This window comes from Phyllostomus discolor, chromosome 13 (assembly GCF_004126475.2).
Source record: "Phyllostomus discolor isolate MPI-MPIP mPhyDis1 chromosome 13, mPhyDis1.pri.v3, whole genome shotgun sequence".
Classification (NCBI taxonomy): Eukaryota; Metazoa; Chordata; class Mammalia; order Chiroptera; family Phyllostomidae; genus Phyllostomus; species Phyllostomus discolor.
Genome location: NC_040915.2, coordinates 24,510,937 through 24,529,343, shown reverse-complemented (window position 1 = coordinate 24,529,343; position 18,407 = coordinate 24,510,937).

Below are 18,407 nucleotides of genomic sequence, written 5' to 3'. Positions count from 1 at the left end.
TGACTTGAAAAGAAGATACTCATTAACCAAGACAATGAGCACCTGATTTGCACTTACTTTTTTTCCTTAAAAAAAAAAATACACTGAAATGAGAGTCTCAGATAATTCTGAGAAGCCAGAAACCTTAAAGCAAACACTATGCATTTCCTCTAACAAGACCGGAGGATACACAGAATGGAAGAAGTGTGCAGGAAAGTTATTTTCACATTCTCCGGGCCTCGGATTCCGTGGGGGCTGAGCCAGATGTTCTTTCTTTATAGTGCTAAGTTCTATGACTCGTGCTAATTAAGGGTACCACAGCCTGAAACAACTGAGGCCTAACATTAATCACAGGCCACATAACAGGCTAGCATGGAATAAACTCAGACGAGCAAAAAATATGTCAGTCTGTCTGCACCCACATCCTGTGCCAGACTTCTGGCCACCTCCCCAGAGCCAAAAGGCGTGGGGTCCACACGACGACGACTTCCTTGTTGCTCCAAACCACATCCGGTAGAAGGCGTCTGCAAACATCTGGCCGAAGTCTGGAGTTCCCTCAGAGCACACCACTTGTAGTGTCCTCTGAGAGAAAGCCTCAAGGGGGGAAGGTAAAAATGGGGCCCCAGGGATGCCGGACTATTGGCAGCTTCCCAAATCAAGCACAGACAAAACTTCAGGTGAGGACAGCATCGGAAATCTCTCCACCCATTTTGTTTATTGTGTGGGTTTTTATGGAGATGGGAGGGGTGGTTGTGGAGGAAACTGGCGAAAACAATAGAAGTTTGTGTTATCAAGTCTGGAAGTACCTCATCCTGAGCCAGGGTGGTAGTGCTCGGTATAGTCCCATGGTGAACACCATTCGCTAAAGAATACAACGGCTGGTGTTTGCTGGTCTCTAACGTCTTGGAAGTAACCCTGGGACACTACAGGTCCAAGCTGCCTGGGAAGCGAGTCCTCATCATCGTCATAATGTAGCTGCTTTCACATACAATCAAGTTGGCACCTTTTAAATGCAATATATTAATATGTTTTATTTTTTTATTTTTATTGACTGATTTTTAAAGAGTGAAAGGGAGGGAGGGAAAGACAGAGACAGAGAGAGAAACATTGATTTGTGTTCCCCTTAATTATGCATTATTGGTTGATTCTTGTAGGTACCTTGACTGGGGATCAAACCCACAACCCTGGCATATCGGGATGACTCTTTGACCAACCGGGCAACCTGGCCAGGGCCACCATATATTTTTAATTCTAATTCCCACCCACCGTCCTAGAACCCAGTAGTGTCCTACAGAACTCACAAGTAACAATAGTGTATTTCCTTCTTTTATTCCTGCAGTAAAAACAACACTCCCTGAGAAACGAAGCCCATCGTGAGCAGCCCGAAGAGCACAGCTGTCTACAGTAAGCCCCGTGCACTTTGGGCTCGCTGTCTCCAAGTGTCCCGGGTCCAACACTGCCATCTCTCTTTCCCTCACACACAAAGAACGGTAGTGGGCGCACTGAGGCCAGAGCAACCCTTGTTCTGACTATGTGACTGGGAAGAGGCACGGTACCCTCCAGAACTCAAAAACATTTTTTTCTATGGAAGAGCAGTCAAGTTTCCACTACAACCCAAACTCAATCAATAGTAGACCACGGGAGATGGATTAGTAGATCGAACACCTGCCCGTAGATCGAACACCTGCCCGTAGCTCTCACTGGGAGATTAACAGTGTTACATGTTCCTGGGACAAGGAAGCCCAGTCCCAGGAGCCGACAATGAGGGCTCTTCCAGTAGAGACCCCCAAATCCAACCTTGCCTCATCTAACAAGGAGTTTAACAAACACCCTATCTTAAGCCCCCAAAGAATACAGATTTATTACTGCTTGAGCCCTATGGACCAAACTTTTAATGCTCTCTCAGACAACTCCAGTTTCACAAGTGATGAAGATCTCCTTCTTATGTGCTCAGAAATTTCCTGGTAGTGGCTCTAAGATTCCTCCGGTTAAGGAGGACAGGATGGTACCACGTTTAACGCTAAAGATGCTGCTTCTCCTCCTTGGAGAGAGAGAGAGAGAAGGAGAGAGAGAGAGAAGGAAAGAGAGAGAGAGAGTGTGTGTGTGTGTAGCTGGCATGGAGCTTTTGTCCCATTCCTTCACTTACTCATTCCACATGGATTTAGAGATTTCTCATGTACCAGGCAGGTACGACACATGGAAACGCACCAGTGACAACAGCAGTCACCAGCAAAAGTGTCTGCACCTCATGGAGCGGACATACCAGTGTGGGAGAGAAGAGTAAGTATTTGAACAGGCAGCTCAATAAGCAGTGGTGAAGAGAATGAAAAATCCAGCCCAAGGAGGACTGAGAGCATTGGGAAGTGCCCCTGACTCTGGTTCAAGGAGGCAGGAAAGGCTTCCCGAAGGAGGTGGCCTGTGAACCAAAAAGACTGAATGGTGGAAAGGAGCCAAACAGGAAATAGTGACAGAGAAGAACTGTACAGACTATGAGAACAGCACGTGCAGAGGCCCGGAGGAGGGAGCGACACAGTACACTGGGAAACCACGGGTAGTTCTGTCTGAGCGGGGCAAGAGCTGTGAGACTGGGGTGTACAAAAAGATGTGGCTTGAGAAGCAGTAGGACTCAAGACCCTTCCCAGTACCTCTTAAGAGCAGAGGAAATACATCTGGTTTAGTTACTAGAATCCAAGCTGTTCGGCCAGCGAATTAAGGACACTGTGTTAAGGATGAGCACAATAGCACAGTATCTTGTAGAAACAGAAGATCTACAACTAGACTGTAGTGGCTTCACATGGTTTTGTCCCAAGGAAGAAATGAGCTAAAAGCCGAGTTGGAACCTAATCCCTCAGTGCTGTGGTCGTGGTGGGCAGGGAGGACACGGCACATGCCCCAGCCAGGGGTCCTTAGTCACGGGCCCCTACCCTCAGCTTGCCTCGGCTTCGGTATGGTAAGAAGAGCCACGTACAAATGAAGTCAACGGCAGTGCGGGCCCAGCACCACCTGACCCAGCTCACCGCACTGTGAGCAAGGTTTGCCACAGCAGTTTGGGAGCTGGATGATGGTGCAGAAGAAGATGAATGTGGTAACAAGCAGACTGAGCCTAAGAAGGACCCTCTCGGGTTCCGCAGACCTATGACCTTTCCTAACGGCCTCGCTCACACCATAGCTCATGCCCCGACGTGTCGGATTCAACACTGCCTCCTCCACTCTAACATTGCACAGAGGAAACCCCAGAGGGACCAGGTGCATGAATGTGCAACAGGTAATCCGATGGCCTCACTTTTACAGACGGAGAAACCTGGGCTCAGGAAGATGAATTAACCTGTCCGGTTTATGCAGCTAATCAATAAACTCTGGAGTCAGGAATCCAGCCTTGACATGTCTGACTGCCAAGTGCATGCTCTTAGCCACTGTGTGGGAGCACAGACAAGTTCTTTCCCAGGAAGCTCAAAGCAACACACAGGTGGCTGGTACCAGCGTCACCTCCTTGGGAGCGTGGGCAAGAAGGCTGCAGCCACCCAGGCTTGGAGCACAGCCTCTCCTGTGTGAATCGCCATGTGGCACAGGCCACATCCGACCATGCCTCTCTCCTCTACTGTCTAGAATAAACCCAGAGCCCCCATGGTGGCCCGCCATATGCTCTGTAGCACCCGCCCACCCACCTCTCCAACCGCATCACATGCTGTCTCCTGGACCACAGTGGCCCCCTTCTGGAGCTCTCGTGTTATGGTTTCACACATGCAGGACACTCTACCTGGACAGGTGAGGCTTCCCCCTCTCCCTCCTCCCAGGCGCATGTTAAAGACCATCTCCTCTGAACAGCCTTGGGGGACAACCCAGTCTAAATGGCTCCCGGTCCCCAGCCTGCACTCCCCGTTGGCACTGAACGTGTGCCCACTGGCTCCGCGACATCCCTTAGTCATGTACTGCTTTGTCAGCCCCCGATTTCTCTGACTCCCACGCTGGACCGCAGGCTTCACGGGGGCGGCTTCGGGTCTCTTCCCCGCCACGCCTACGGCAGGACTGGGACACAGCAGAGGCTCAGGAGACATTTGTGAAGTGAACCAATGAATTTTGAAGTTCAAGGGATTCATATGATGATGATTTTTAAACCTTCACACCGTCCGCGGCTGTTACACAATACAACTGCAAAACCCAGTGTCCCAACTTTCCCGGGCCTCCCCTGTCCTGAGACGAATGACTTCATGGTGCACACCACAGACGACGCCCTGACGCCCTGCCAGAGGGAGTCACCAGGCAGGACTGACTGGGAGCCCGGGCCAAGTCAGCGAACGTCACTGGAGTCTACACCTTTACCTCTAGACTGCAGGAAGGCAGAAGATCCCTCCTCCCACACCTCCCTGCCAATAACCATAAGGAAGGATGGAATCTCTCGGTGCTCTGGGGCACAGTGTTCCAATCTCCTGCTATTTGGATTGGCTACACATGGTCCGATGGAGGAAACTGACCCCGGTCCCGAAGTAACTGCAATAAACATTATCTGTGTGCACTGAAGGGAATATTGACTGAAATGGATGAATCTTTTGTTGAGAATGCAACTGACTCTCAAAAAATAAATAAATGCACAGAGTTACTGGCAGGGGGCCTGCTGGTGGTGGATCTGAAAAGTGGTTAAACAAAATGATTTTTAACCGAGAGTTCTATTTTCTCAGGATAGATGTGACTGAAATTTGGTGGGAAATGATAGAAAAACTTAATGCAGGTGTAAGCCTACACCCAGACGGATATTCTCCATCAAGAAGTATGTTTAGCTTCAGCTTGGAGCTCTCTATCTTTATACATTCAGCTTAGTCTTTCAAAATACAAAGAGCTCCAGACCGTAGGCCACAGGCGAGAGGAGTGTGTTAGCACCCTGGATGTGCTGACGGAAGGGGGGCATACGGTCTTGCGACAAAGGAATCGGCTGCAGCCTAAACCACTGGCCCCCAGCGCAGGACCTGGAATGCGTGTGGCCCCAAGATCCCGGACGGAACACTGGGAGCAAAGCCCTTAGTGAACAAGGACTCCTCGCTGGTCGCCCCTCACACCAGGCTCATTTCCGCATCCCCGCAGACACCAGAGAATGAGCGCTGGGTGGGCGCGGGGAAGTGCGGTGACATGGGACATAAGGCCTGAGGACAGAGGCCCAGAGAGAGTCGGTGCTGGTTTTTCCTTCCTCGGCAAAGGTATTTTCTGGGTTTAGGAAAAGCATCACCAAAACTATACATGCACACTTGTGAGAGAGCAGGCAGCGACGTTACAGTCTGCAGAGCGTTGTTAAGGAGCCGTGGATGGGCTACAGGACAGAAGAGGCCTATTGGGCTCCCTGCGAGTCGAATGGATGGGGCAGGTGACGGGGGACAAGAGAGGAGAGCAGTCACTTTCTCCCATGGAGAGCTCATCTGGAGGCTTTCATCTGGAGAGCTTTAAAAAGCTTATACATGTATAATTTTTCTGTTGAAATTTATTTTAAAAATCCTACTATTTCATAGCATTGAAACAGTGTCTACACACATTGTTTTCTAAGTTCATGAAGCTGTTCTTCACCTACAAGATGAGATGAGAGTGCCTTCCTTCCAGGAGGGCCATTCTGAAGCAAAAGCAGGACACCATTTGTACAGGACTGGGCCCTCTGCCTGACCCAGAGCAGGCTTGCAGCGAACGGCGGCCACCGCTGTCGCCACTGGTGCTGCACCGGGTGCAGTGCCTGGTGCGGCGCCTGCACAGAGGTCAGTACCCTCGCGGTGAGCTGAGCGCCTCGGGGCTGGAGGAGAGGGGAGCAGGGCTGGCAGAGGGAGGAGGCAGACTGCTATTGGGTTGGCCAAGAAGTCTGAATGCTTTTTTTCTCTCTGTAAAATAAAAGACACATTTTTCATTTTCACAATAACGTGACTGATTCGGATATTTTGAGCATGCCAGTTGTCTCCTGCGTGGTATAATGTTGACTGATCTCAATTAATGTCTGGATTTGCTCGCTATCAACTCCATCTGGTCGACCCAACCGTGCGGCATCATCCAGCGAGAAGTCTCCAGCACGAAACTTCACAAACCACTTTTGACACGATTCAGTCAGTCACAGCACCTTCTCCATACACTGCACAAATCTTTTTTTGTGTTTCAGTTGTGTTTTTAACCTTTCTTAAAATAATAAAGCATAATATGCCAAAAATGTTGCATATTTTCTTCTACCTTCAATATTAAAATGGCTACATGAAAATTCACCAATTTTAATAAGTTCTTTCAAATGCACTCTGATATGATAGCTGCCACAATACAATCTAACAAAACTGTTTTGAATGAAGTTAAGACAATTAACACTCCTTAGAGCCACAGGGGGAAAAAAATTGAATGAACTTATTGGCCAATCCAAGGCTAGTCCCAACAAAGGCCTTGGTCAGTCCCACACAGCTCTGGATCAGGTTGGTTCCCCAGAACTGTCTGCTGCCTAGGGCACGGTGGCTGGGAAGAAATAGCGGGGTACATCACAGACCTTACCCCAATTGCTAAGTAAGGAGACGCTTCAGAGGGCATCTGAGACTTGTCCACAGGCACAGTAAGTAAACAGCAGCCTAGGAATGGACATTAAGTCTACTGACCCCGACCCAGTCCTCATCAGAGGCCCAGGACTGTCTGGACCACTGGGCATTTCTATCCTCTATTGTGCCAGCCACGCCTCTGCCTCCTCTGAGCCCACACAGGACGAGGAGCATCTGCTTAGCGTGGTTCCCGAGTCTTTTCCTGAGACCAGGCTGTTGAGTTTGTTCAAGAAAAAGAAAAAACTATTATGGAAATGGAGTTTTTCTAATGATGCTTATAAAGGTTCTCAGTCTCACCTGTTTCCCTTCATTTGAAACACACACACACACACACACACACACACCCCACAGACCTTGAAAGGGTCTGTTTCAGTGAGGCTTTGGGCCATAAGCCCATCAAACTAAAATCTAGGGGTGAAGCCCTGTAATCCATCCTTTCCACAAGCACCTCGATGAGGTCGCGCACACCAAAGCCTGCAAACCACTGCTATAAATTACTCACATCACTGGTCCAAAGTTACCATCACGTGTTTTCTTCGTGCCTTTAAACTGACTCTAAAAGCAATTAGTACAATCAAAGAATTCTCAACTTAAAAGGCACCTTGGAAAGTACTGAGTCTCCATTTTTGAAAGGAAACCAGAGCCGGAGAAGAAAGGCGCCCTGTCCAGGGTGAGCGGAAGGGGCCAATGACCAGCGCCAGGCTCCCGCTTGGGGCCAGGCCTTCTTATTGCTCTGAAAGCTTCAAGGGGGAGTTTCAAGTCACTTTCCCAGCAATGAAAGCAATAATTGAAAATAAAAATATGTGCCAGGACTATTCTCAATAACATTATAATGTGAAGCATTTATTTGTCTTAGTTACCAATACCCCCATTATCTATAATGATTCCCAGTTTATGTACCTTTGGACTAAACACACTGGAAGCCTACTTACCTGCATGTGGCTCACCCACTGGGAAGAGGAGACCCAAAAGCCATTCGTTCCAAAAGGAACAGTATTCCCTTTTACAGCTTCTTTGGACTGGACCTTCAAAATCTGATTTATTTTTATTCAGAAGGGAGCTTGGGTTTCCAAATCTGTTCCTCAGAGAGGGAGGGGGCAAAAGGAGGGATCTCTGCACTTCAGAGTATGACCACATTTCAATATTTTGACATCGCTCAAACTTTGATTAATAGCAATGACAGTAACAACAATGCCAAGCATGATGGAAAAACCAGCCTACGGGGTCCTCTCTATTAGCCCCCACATTCTGTGACTCAAATAAACGCAAACTATGAAAGATGGGGCTGCTTCTGTTGGCGTCTATGGTTCTCCAGGTCCCCAAATGGTGAGTTGTTAATTCCATTTATAGCAAATTGAGGACATAAATAAACTCTTAATTTGGGCGTCTATGAAAATATGGCAGGCTGGCATGCCAGCGTAGCCAAAAATCTGCTTCAACTGGTTCCTGCCCATTGATTCCATTAAAAGTTGCTAAACTTGGAGGCCAGCCTAGAGCCAAGTACAGAGAGCTTCTCAGCCGGTTTGGGGAGGGAACGGGGTGGGGGAGGCACCATGAATAAGAAGTCAAGAGGATAAAGGCTCCATTTCTGGCTCCCACCAACACACAATATTTTTAGAAAACACTTTTTCTCTCCTGCTGCCTTCAACGGTGTGTCTACTGCTGGGTGACTTCCACCCTTGAACCTTCTTACCTGGAGTCATTTGTAACATCTAAGGCTCGAGGAACTCCACAAAATCACATGAACCACCAGACAGCCTGCCTTCTCATCATCTCCACAAGTGGGGGGAAAGAGTGAATTTCCTTTTTAATTTAAAAATGAAAGAGGCCTTAGCGGTGATGTGGCCACAGACATGGGCTCAGAATACAGAAACCAAGGGACAGGTCACTTCTGACACTCACTGGTCACTTAGTGGCCACAAGTCCTAACTCCTGCCAGGATCAGTCTAGACTGGAATCAGCTAGATATTATGATTTAACATAAAGTTCCTCAATAACAACTCAAGTCAGAAATGGCTTCTCTCTTGCCACCAAAAATACTTCCACTGAGAAATGCACTGGATTCAAAATAGATGCTTCCGAGGAAGCAGGAAAGGACCAACAGTCAGTCACACGTCAGCACAGGCTTCAGAGGACCCCCGTTAACAACCCGCGCTCTGTGTGTGTCCCCATAGGCATTCACCCCGGCTAACTGAAGGGAGAAAGTGGAATTTAACCAGAGGATCGGCAGGAGCTCACAGACATGAAGGACAAGACAATTAAGCCGGAAGGGAAGCACACTGGCCTCAGGGCCACTCAGTGTCCATCCCCAGGAGAGGGAGCCTGAGTGATAGGCATCAGCTGTCACCTGCCCACTGCCCACGCCTACCCCGGGCCTGGGGTGGGACCTCGGTCAGCAGCCTCTGCAGACTGCAGGGAGCCAAGGGAAAAGTAGTTCCCCACAGGGAAGAGTGCTGGGCAGGCAGGGGCAGCATGCCCCAACCCCACCGGTGCGAGGGTCGGCAGACATGTGTGTTTACTTGTGGGCATTCTTCCAACTGTGCATGCCCTGCATTTGCATAGTCGAAAGTGTGATACAAGGACTTGTGATGAGTCTGGAGAGAGAGAGTTCTCACCTTGTGCAAGGGAGAGGGAAAGGCAACGCAATAAACACGTTCTGGAGCTAGGTCCCCTAGAAATAAAAATGTTCATATAGAAAAAGAGGTGGAATATCCATCCAACTACTTACAAACGTCCTTAGCTCCTGCCTCCAAATTACTCCTTGACTTGCTTAGAAAATGAAATCAGTGCTATTAACTAACCCTTTGCTTGCTGTATGATGCAAGACATAATCTGATCAGACATTGAACTCACCGAAGGAAGAGTGTCTCTTCCATACCAAGGCAAACATCTCCCAAGGAATCTTGAGAAAAAATATAACATATATGAAAGAGCTTTAAAAACTACAAACCAGTATCACAAGCAGAAGTTTAAAATCCTGTTCTTCTGCTTTGTTATATAACATTATTCAGAGTAACACAAGGAAGAGTGCACAGAGTAGTTCCTGCAGCAGTGGCTGAGGAAACGCACAATCCCATGGCCTCGCTCTGTGCTGCCCTCTGCTGGTGGGGCACCCACAGAGGGCAGACCCAGCAAGGCTCTGAGCACACACTGCTGTAACTGACGTGACACAGAGAGGAGTCACGGCCATCCCACATCTGTATCTGAGTTTCTAAAAACATCAGTAGAATAGAGAACTGATAGAAACACTAGAGATACAGATTACACAATGGTTTAGTGTGTACAAACTTTGTTCCAATAGATAATAACTTGCTGCATTAGGGTTTCTGAGGATAACTAAGGAGTATTTTATTCCTTGACTTCAGGGAAGTTTTTCTTTTTTCTTTTTAATCCTCACCTGAGGACATGCTTATTGAGTTTTTAGAGAAGAGAAGGGAGAGAGAAAGTGAGAGAAACATCAGTGTGGGAGAGAAACATGGACCATACACGCCCCAACCAGGGACTGAACCCACAACCACGGCATGTGTCCTGACCGGGAATGGGCCCAGCAACCTTCCAGTTTGCGGACGATGGCCAACCAACTGGCCCACATGGGCTGCAGTGACTACAGGGAAGTTTTAATCTACCTGGAGTTTAATTATGAATTCATTAACCAGTGCAGGACACTGGATGCACAGTGGTAGATGAAAAAGCATGGTCCGGGTCCTCAAACCAGCTTACAACCTGGTGGGGATGACAATGTCCCACTACGCCCTCCACAGACCACAGGGTGGTGGCTACCAGAGGGAAAGGGGAGGAGGGTGAAGCGGGCAAAGGGGTTCAAGGAGATGGTGATGGAGGGAGGCTACACTCTGGGTGGTGAGCACACAATGGAACACACAGATGATGCATTACAGAATTACATACCTGAAACTTTCATACAATGTTATTAACCAATGCTACCCTAATAAACTTAAGAACAGATAAATGATCTTTTGGTACAATATTTGAATAAATCTAAACTAACACAAACAATCCATGATGAACAAATTATTATGGTTTTAAATAAAGGATTAGTAAAATGAATAAATAAATAAAATGCATTCCTCAATTTCAAATGGCGGGGGGGGTTAAATACCTTCTGACCTAGACTCGCCTATGCAGGGGCCCAGACCCTGAGTCAGGTGTCCCACCCTGCTCAGGATAGGACAGGTGCTGGGCATCATTTCCCGGTGTGCAGTCTCTGTGCTTTAACTACCTCACTGACAGGCAAGGATGGCCCCCAGAGCAAGAGCTGTGCCTCCTCAGTGTGGTCTCTGCGGCATGGCCACAGACAGCTTCTAAATTTAAGCTCGCACTGCCTTTTAATTGGGTGGTTAGTGTTCTTTCCCACCCACTCTTGCTACTAGCTTAGCCTCAGGCTGCTAATTAGCAGCAGGCCAGGCCAGTTGTCACGGCGCACCAACTCCATCATCTCTGACATCCTCAGACAGGGACGGGCTCACCCTTTTCCTTTTAGCAAATCTGGGTTAGCCAGTGTTTGGCTTCATTTTCACGAAGGCCGGATACCCAGTACTCCTACCTGAGACTTAAATGATTTAGCTGAATTTTCTGCAGCTAAAATGTGCCCGTTCACTCAATATGTACTGATGGACTCGGGGTCTTCTCTGTACTTAAGCCTCTGCTAGGTGCTGGGCGTACAGAACGGGGTTCAGCAGACAAGGCCTTGCCCTCACGCAGCCAGTTCCCCAGTGGGAGAGATGGACAATGACTTACTGAAAAATCAAATAAATATACATTGTGGTCAGGGCCAAAAACGGACAAGAAAAAACGCTATGCGGGAAAGCAAGAGAAGCTAATTCAGTTGGAAGGGAGAAGGCAAGGAAGGCCTGTCCGAGGAAGAGATAATCAGGCTGAGACCTGGAGGACGAGACGCTGCCATTCCGGGAAGCGTGGGGAGCAGGGAATTCCACACGGAAGGAACAGCCGCAGAGAAGCCCAGAGGCAGGAAGGCTACTGATGGATCCAGAGGATTGACAGAGGCCGGACTGCAGCAAGGAGGGAAGAGAAAGCTGAAGGTGAAGTACAAGAAGGGCCCTGAAGGCCATCTTGAGAAACCTGGATTTGATTCCAAGTGTGACATCCACCCCTGGAGGGAGTTCGCTCATTCGCTCACTCTGCCAGTGAACATCCACCCGGCTGACTGAACTCCCACCCGGCATCGGGCACTATTCTGGGAGCAGAGACTACGCCTATAGAACAAACAAACAAAACCCCTGCCATCCTGGGTCTTAAGTTCTAGATGGCGTCCAACACAGAGGTGTTTCCCTTGTTCAGATTGCCACACCTGTCAACGATCACTCTGGTTCTCCATGCGGAACAGAAGTGGGGAGGCCGGGCAGCTGCTGCTGGGTTCCTGCTGGGGGGCGGACAAGCATAAAGCTCCCTCGGCCACCCTGTGCGGGGCAGTCTCCTGACAAGGCGTTTTGTGCCGCTTGTTAGCTAGAATGTCAACGGCTTTGTGTGGCTCCTTATGTCCCCTGCCCAGTGCTCAAAGCTGAAGATGGACCACAGTCCATGGCCCAGAATGACCAGTGCTGGGCAGCACCTTGAGACCCTCCAAAGCAAGAGGGAGGAACACCGAAGCTGCATGCTGATACAGCCCTTGGGCTGCAAGAAAAAGAGATGGCTGATTATTCAGTCAACCCCAGTAAGACATTTCCATGGTTTTCCTTCTCTTTCCATCCCTTTGCCTTACACACACACACACACACACTTTTAAGGGAAAACAAATGCAAACTGGGCCCTGCAAGTGTCTGCTCATCTCTCCAAGGTGAGGGAACAGTGCATGACCTCTAAAGGCCCTTCCTCCACTGAGATTCAGTGACAGGCAGGATGTCACAATGGCTTCAAGGCTCTAGGATGAACAGGTCTCGGTGCCAGTGCTAGCTCCAGTAACAACTACCTATGCAACTCTGACAAGTTCTTTAAGCTCTTTAAACCTTAGGTTTCCTCGTCTGGAAAATGGAGACAATGCCACACCGCGTATTTACTGTGAGGATTCAATGAAGCAGCAGGGTAAAGTCCCCAGATCTGGCCCATGCTAGGCACTTAATACATGGCAAGAGTAATGTCTGTTCTATGACTTTCTCCTCCTCTTTCACCTTGGCTACAATCGGGAGCTAGAGAGGGTACACGAGAGTAAAAGATGGGAAGAGATTACAGAATAACGGATACTTGTTCTTTCCTCTCTAGAAGAGAACGTTTTTATGCATCACAATCACCATTCTAGGGACAACTCTGTAGCTCAGGCCACTCCGAATGGCAGCCTGAATCCCTTACGTAAGTGTGGTAAGTGTGGAAACAGCTATTCCCACAGGGAAAAGAAGCGAAACTCCCACACGCTAGCCCTCTCATGCTCCCTCAAGGCTGCAAGCGCTGGGCTTGTCAGAAAACACCTCCTCTCTCCATCCCCAGAGATCTTTCTAACCTAAACTTAATTTGCTGCCACCGGGGGAGGAGGGATGGGAGGAAGAAAAGGGAAAGTGGCATCTAATGCCATTGCCAGAATTTAGTCTAGTTTAAACTCGAAACCTAATAAAGCCAGAAGCCTCCAGAGAAAAATCGGCAAAAATAAATGTATATTATTCCCAAGTGGCAGAAGGGAACCCAAGGCTTAGGGAAGCATGACACATTTTTCCGGACCGGCGAGCGTGATACACCGAAAGATGGCCCCCTCGCCACTTCTCCCTCGTCCGAAGGCTGTCTCCTCGCAAGAGCACAGGATGTTTATCCTTTTTGGATATGATCCTCCTAACGTCATTAATTATCCTGAGTTCGGAAGGGAGGGGGTAAAACGAGATGTGGGTGGTTTGGGTGGAGGAAGGGAAGAGAACTGAAGACACGCTTTCCAAACAGGCCCTCAGTCCGTAAACACAGAAACACCGAGATATCAACATAAACACCTGTAAATGAGTGAGACTGCTTCCGAGAGAGAATGGTGGCACGTGACAAGGCCTTTTCTTTTTAATTCTTGAGCATCCTTAGGTCTGGGAGGTTATGTTTCCAGTTACAAGGGCTGCTGGCTTGGCCCAGAACGTGCGTGTCAGCTCCCCTCACACCGTCCCCTCCTAGCAAGCCACCCTGAGACTCGGACTGCAAACGGGACGACAGACTGAGAAAGCTGAGCACCGTGAGGCACTCCCCGGTCACAGTGTTCAGACCAGGGTCAGATTTAGGGCTCTAGCTAATCTCAGGGCATTTCCCAGGAATCCCTCTTTGGCTCTACGCCGGAGGCTGCGAGGAGGTGGCCTGGAACTGCATGCTGCCACAGCCCTCGGCAGGGACTGTCCAAGGAAATGCAGCTCAAGCCCTGCAGGACATCTGAGATGCAAAGGGAGAAGTGACCCTAAATAGGGCCAGGTCCTGAGCTCCAGGCCCTGGTCAGCCAGCTGCTCTTCCTTTGAGCCAAGGAAGTATCAGCTTTCCCTTAACTGAAAGGACCCTGGGTCTCTATCACTTGAAAGCTCAACTCCATGGCCCCAAATTACAAAACCCAGCAGAACAGGTTATGTGCTACCCGGAATCCGAGCACATAAAAAAAATTACTCTTCTTTATTTTTTTAAAAGATTTTATTTATTTTTAGAGAGGGAAGGGAGGGAGAAAGAGAGAGAGAGAGAGAGAGAGAGAGAGAGAGAGAGAGAGAAACATCAATGTGTGGTTGCTGGGGGCCGTGGCCTGCAACCCAGGCATGTACCTTGACTGGGAATCGAACCTGTGACACTTGGGTTCGCAACCCGCGCTCAATCCACTGAGATACTCCAGCCAGGGCTCTTCTTTAAAACTTCATTTACTATAAAACAATACCATTTACAATAGCAACAAAAAATAAACTGACTAAAGATAAATGTAATAAAATACATAATGACCTATACATTGGAAAACTACAACATCTTGCTAAGAGAAATTAAGACCTAAATAAACAGAAAATAAATGTAGAGACATAGGGTATTTATAGACGGGAACATGTATTGTTTTTAAGGTATCAATTCTTCTTGTCTTGGTGTACAAATTCAACACAGTCTCAAACAAAATCTCAGCAGCATTTTTGAGGAAACTGACAAACTGATTTTAAAATTTATCTTGAGGTACAAAGGACCTAAAGTAGCCAAAACAACTGGGAAAACAAGAGCAAAGTTGGAAAACTTACACTAATTACCAATAAGTGCCCCTCTCCCAGTTCCAACACCCAGCCATGTTTCCAGACACTGCCCGAGGCCCCCAGGGAGCAACCTCCCCCACCCCCACCCCCACCTCGGAAGAGCCACTGAGCCGCAGTAACAAAGACAGGGAGATACTGGCAAGAGGCCAGATGAGTAAACAATGGAACAAAACAGAGAATCGAGAAATAAAACCACACATATATGACCAACAGATTTTTGACAAAGGTCCAAAAACAATTCAGTGGACAACAAAGATAACAAATGGCACTGGGACAATTACATATCAACAGACAAATAAGAAAAAACAAAAAGAGACCCAATTCATACCTCACACCATATACAAAAATTCAAAATGAATTCTGTACCTAAATGTAATATAAAACTTCCAGATTACAAAAAACTTAGAGAAGAATATACAGATGAAAATGTCTGTGACCTTAAGTTAGGCACAGATTTTTTAGTGATATCACTAAAAGCTGGTTCTATAAAAAAATAATAAATTGAATGTACTCAAAAGTAATGACTTCTGTTTCTCAAGATGAACTGTTATAAAAAATATAAGACATAGCCCTGGCTGGTGTGGCTCAGTGGATTGAGTGCCGGCCTTTGAACCACATGGTCACCTGTTCGATTCCCAGTCAGGGCACATGCCTAGGTTGTGGGCCAGGTCCCCAGTAGGGGGCACACATGAGGCAACCACACACTGATATTTCTCTCCCTCTCTTTCTCCCTCACTTCTCCTCTGTCTATAACAAAATAAAATATTTTTTAAAAATATAAGCCACAGAGTGGGAGAAAATATTTTGGAATCACACATCTGATAAAAGACCTATATGTAGAAATAAAAAGAACAATTAAAGGCAATAATAAGAAAATGAATAATTAAAAATTGGTAAAGGACTGGAACAGATACTTCATCAAAGAAAACATACAGTTGGAAAATAAGCATGTGAAAAGATTCTCAACATCACTGGTTCTGGGAAAGCAAGTTGAAACCACACTGAAGTACCACTTTCATTCCTATTAGAATGGCTGGACTTAAAAAGCCTAACCCTGCAAGTGAGCATGTGCAGGTGCAAGAACTCTTACACACTGCCACTGGGGGTACGGAATGGAATAATCACTTTGGAAAATAGTTGGGCAGTTTCTTAAAAGTTAAGTGTATTCTTACACTGTAAGTTTGCTAGGGCCGCCATAACGAAGTACCACAAGTTGAGAGTCTTAAGCAATAGAATCTATTGTCTCCCAGCGTTGGAGGATGGAAGTCTGAGATCCAGGTGTCAGCAGGCCTGACTCCCTGGCGGGCTGCCAGGAAGCCCCTGTCCCAGGCCTCTCCCCGACCTTCGGGTGGGTTGCTGACAGTTCCTGGCGTTCCCTGGCTTAGAGAAGCTTCACGTAGTCTCTGCCTTCATCTTCACATGGCCTCTGTCCTGTGTCTCTGTGTCCAGAGTTCCTCCCTTGTCCAAGGACACCAGTTGTACTGGATGAGGGTCCCCCTCATGACCTTGTTTGAATGAGATTACCTCCAATAAGGTCCTACTCTGAGGCACTGAGGGTCAAAATGCCAACATATCTTTATGGGGCGACAAATTTCTTTCTTGTTGTTTTTTTTAATACATTTTATTGATTATGCTATTACAGTTGTCTCATTCCCCCCCTTTCTTCCCCTCTGCCCTGCACACCCCTTTCCCACCCACATTCCACCCCCCCTTTAGTTCATGTCCATGGGTCGTACATATAAGTTCTTTGGCTTCTACATTTCCCATACTATTCTTAACCTCCCCCTGTCTATTTTGTACCTACCATTTATACTACTTATTCTCTCTACCTTTTCCACTTCTCTCCCCCTCCCATTCCCCCACTGATAACCTTCCATGGGATCTCCATTTCTGTGATTCTGTTCCTGTTCTAGTTATTTGCTTAATTTGTTTTTGTTTTAGGTGTGGTTGTTAATAACTGTGAGTTTGTTGTCATTTTACTGTTCATATTTTTTATATTCTTTTTCTTAGATAAGTCCCTTTAATATTTCATATAATAAGGGCTTGGTGATGATGAACTCCTTGAACTCAACCTTATCTGGGAAGCACTTTATCTGCCCTTCCATTCTAAATGATAGCTTTGCTGGATAGAATAATCTTGGATGCAGGTCCTTCCCTTTCATTACTTGGAATACTTCTTTCCTGCCCTTCTTGCCTGCAAGGTTTCTTTTAAAAAGTCAGCTGACAGTCTTATGGGATCTCCTCTGTAGGTAACTGCCTTCTTTTCTCTTGCTGCTTTTAAGATTCTTTCCTTATCTTCAATCTTGGCTAATGTAATTATGATGTGCCTTGGTGTGTTCCTCCTTGGGTCCAGCTTCTTTGGGATTCTCTGAGCTTCCTGGGCTTCCTAGAAGTCTCTTTCCTTTGCCAGATTGGGTAAGTTCTCCTTCATTATGTTTTTAATGTCTTGCTCTTCCTCTTCTCCTTCTGGTACCCCTATGATTAGAATGTTGGAATATTTAAACCTGTCCTGGAAGTTCCTAAGCCTCTCCTCATTTTTTTGAATTCTTATTTCTTCATTCTGTTCTGGTTGAATGTTCCTGTCTTCTTTCTGGTCCTCACCATCGATTTGAGTCCCAGTTTCCTTCCTGTCACTGCTGGTTCCCTGTACATTTTCCTTTATTTCACTTAGCATAGCCTTCATTTTTTCATCTAATTTGCAACCATATTCAACCAATTCTATGAGCATCCTGATTACCATTGTTTTGAACTAGGCATCTGATAGGCTATTTCTTTGTTGCTTAGTTGTATTTTTTCTGGAGCTTTGATCTGTTCTTTCATTTGTGCCATTTTTTGGCGGGGGGGGGGGGGGTCTGGGCATGCCTGTTATGTAGTAAGGGGTGGAGCCTTAGGTGTTTACCAGGGCAGGGCAACCCACATGGCTGTGTTGTGATGCTGTATGTGGGGGAGGGGTCTGAGAGGGAACAATGGCGCTTGACCCACTCTGGTTTTCAGTCACTTCCCCCACTACCCACAATCAAATTCGGCCCCTCTGGTGCTAATTCCTGGGTGGGTGGGTTTGTGTTTGTTCTAGGACTCTGTGGGTCTCTCCAACAAACTCTCCTGTGAGGCTGGGAGTCTCTCTCACTGCCACCTCAACCCCCACTGGTGTTTTCAATCAGAGGTTCGAGGCTTTATTTCTCCGCACTGCAGCCCTGGGTTGCGTGGTCTGTCTCGCCCCCTAGTTGTTCCTCCAGGTTTATCTGCACTCAAATGTGGGCCCACACAGTCCGCAAGTCACCACCTTGCCCGATCTCCCCACATGTCCTCTCCACAAGGCTGCCCATCTCCACCCCTCCTACTGATCTGGATAAATGTTTCTTCTTTAACTCCTTGATTGTTGGACTTCCATACAGTTCAATTTTCTGTCAGTTCTGGTTGGTTTTTGTTTTTAAATTTGTTGCTGTCCTTGTTTTGGTTGTGCGAGGAGGCACAGTTTGTCTGCCTACGCCTCCATCTTGGCCGGAAGTCGAGAAGTGCTAGAACTGCGGGGGAAGGCAGCAAAAACAGTCTTTATTCGAGCAGTCATCTGCTCTGCTGTTACACTAAAGGCAGGATGAATGGCTACGGGGGTACAGATTTCAATTCATTACACCTACCATATGATCCAGCCATTTCATTTCTAGGTATTTACCCAAAAGAAATGAAA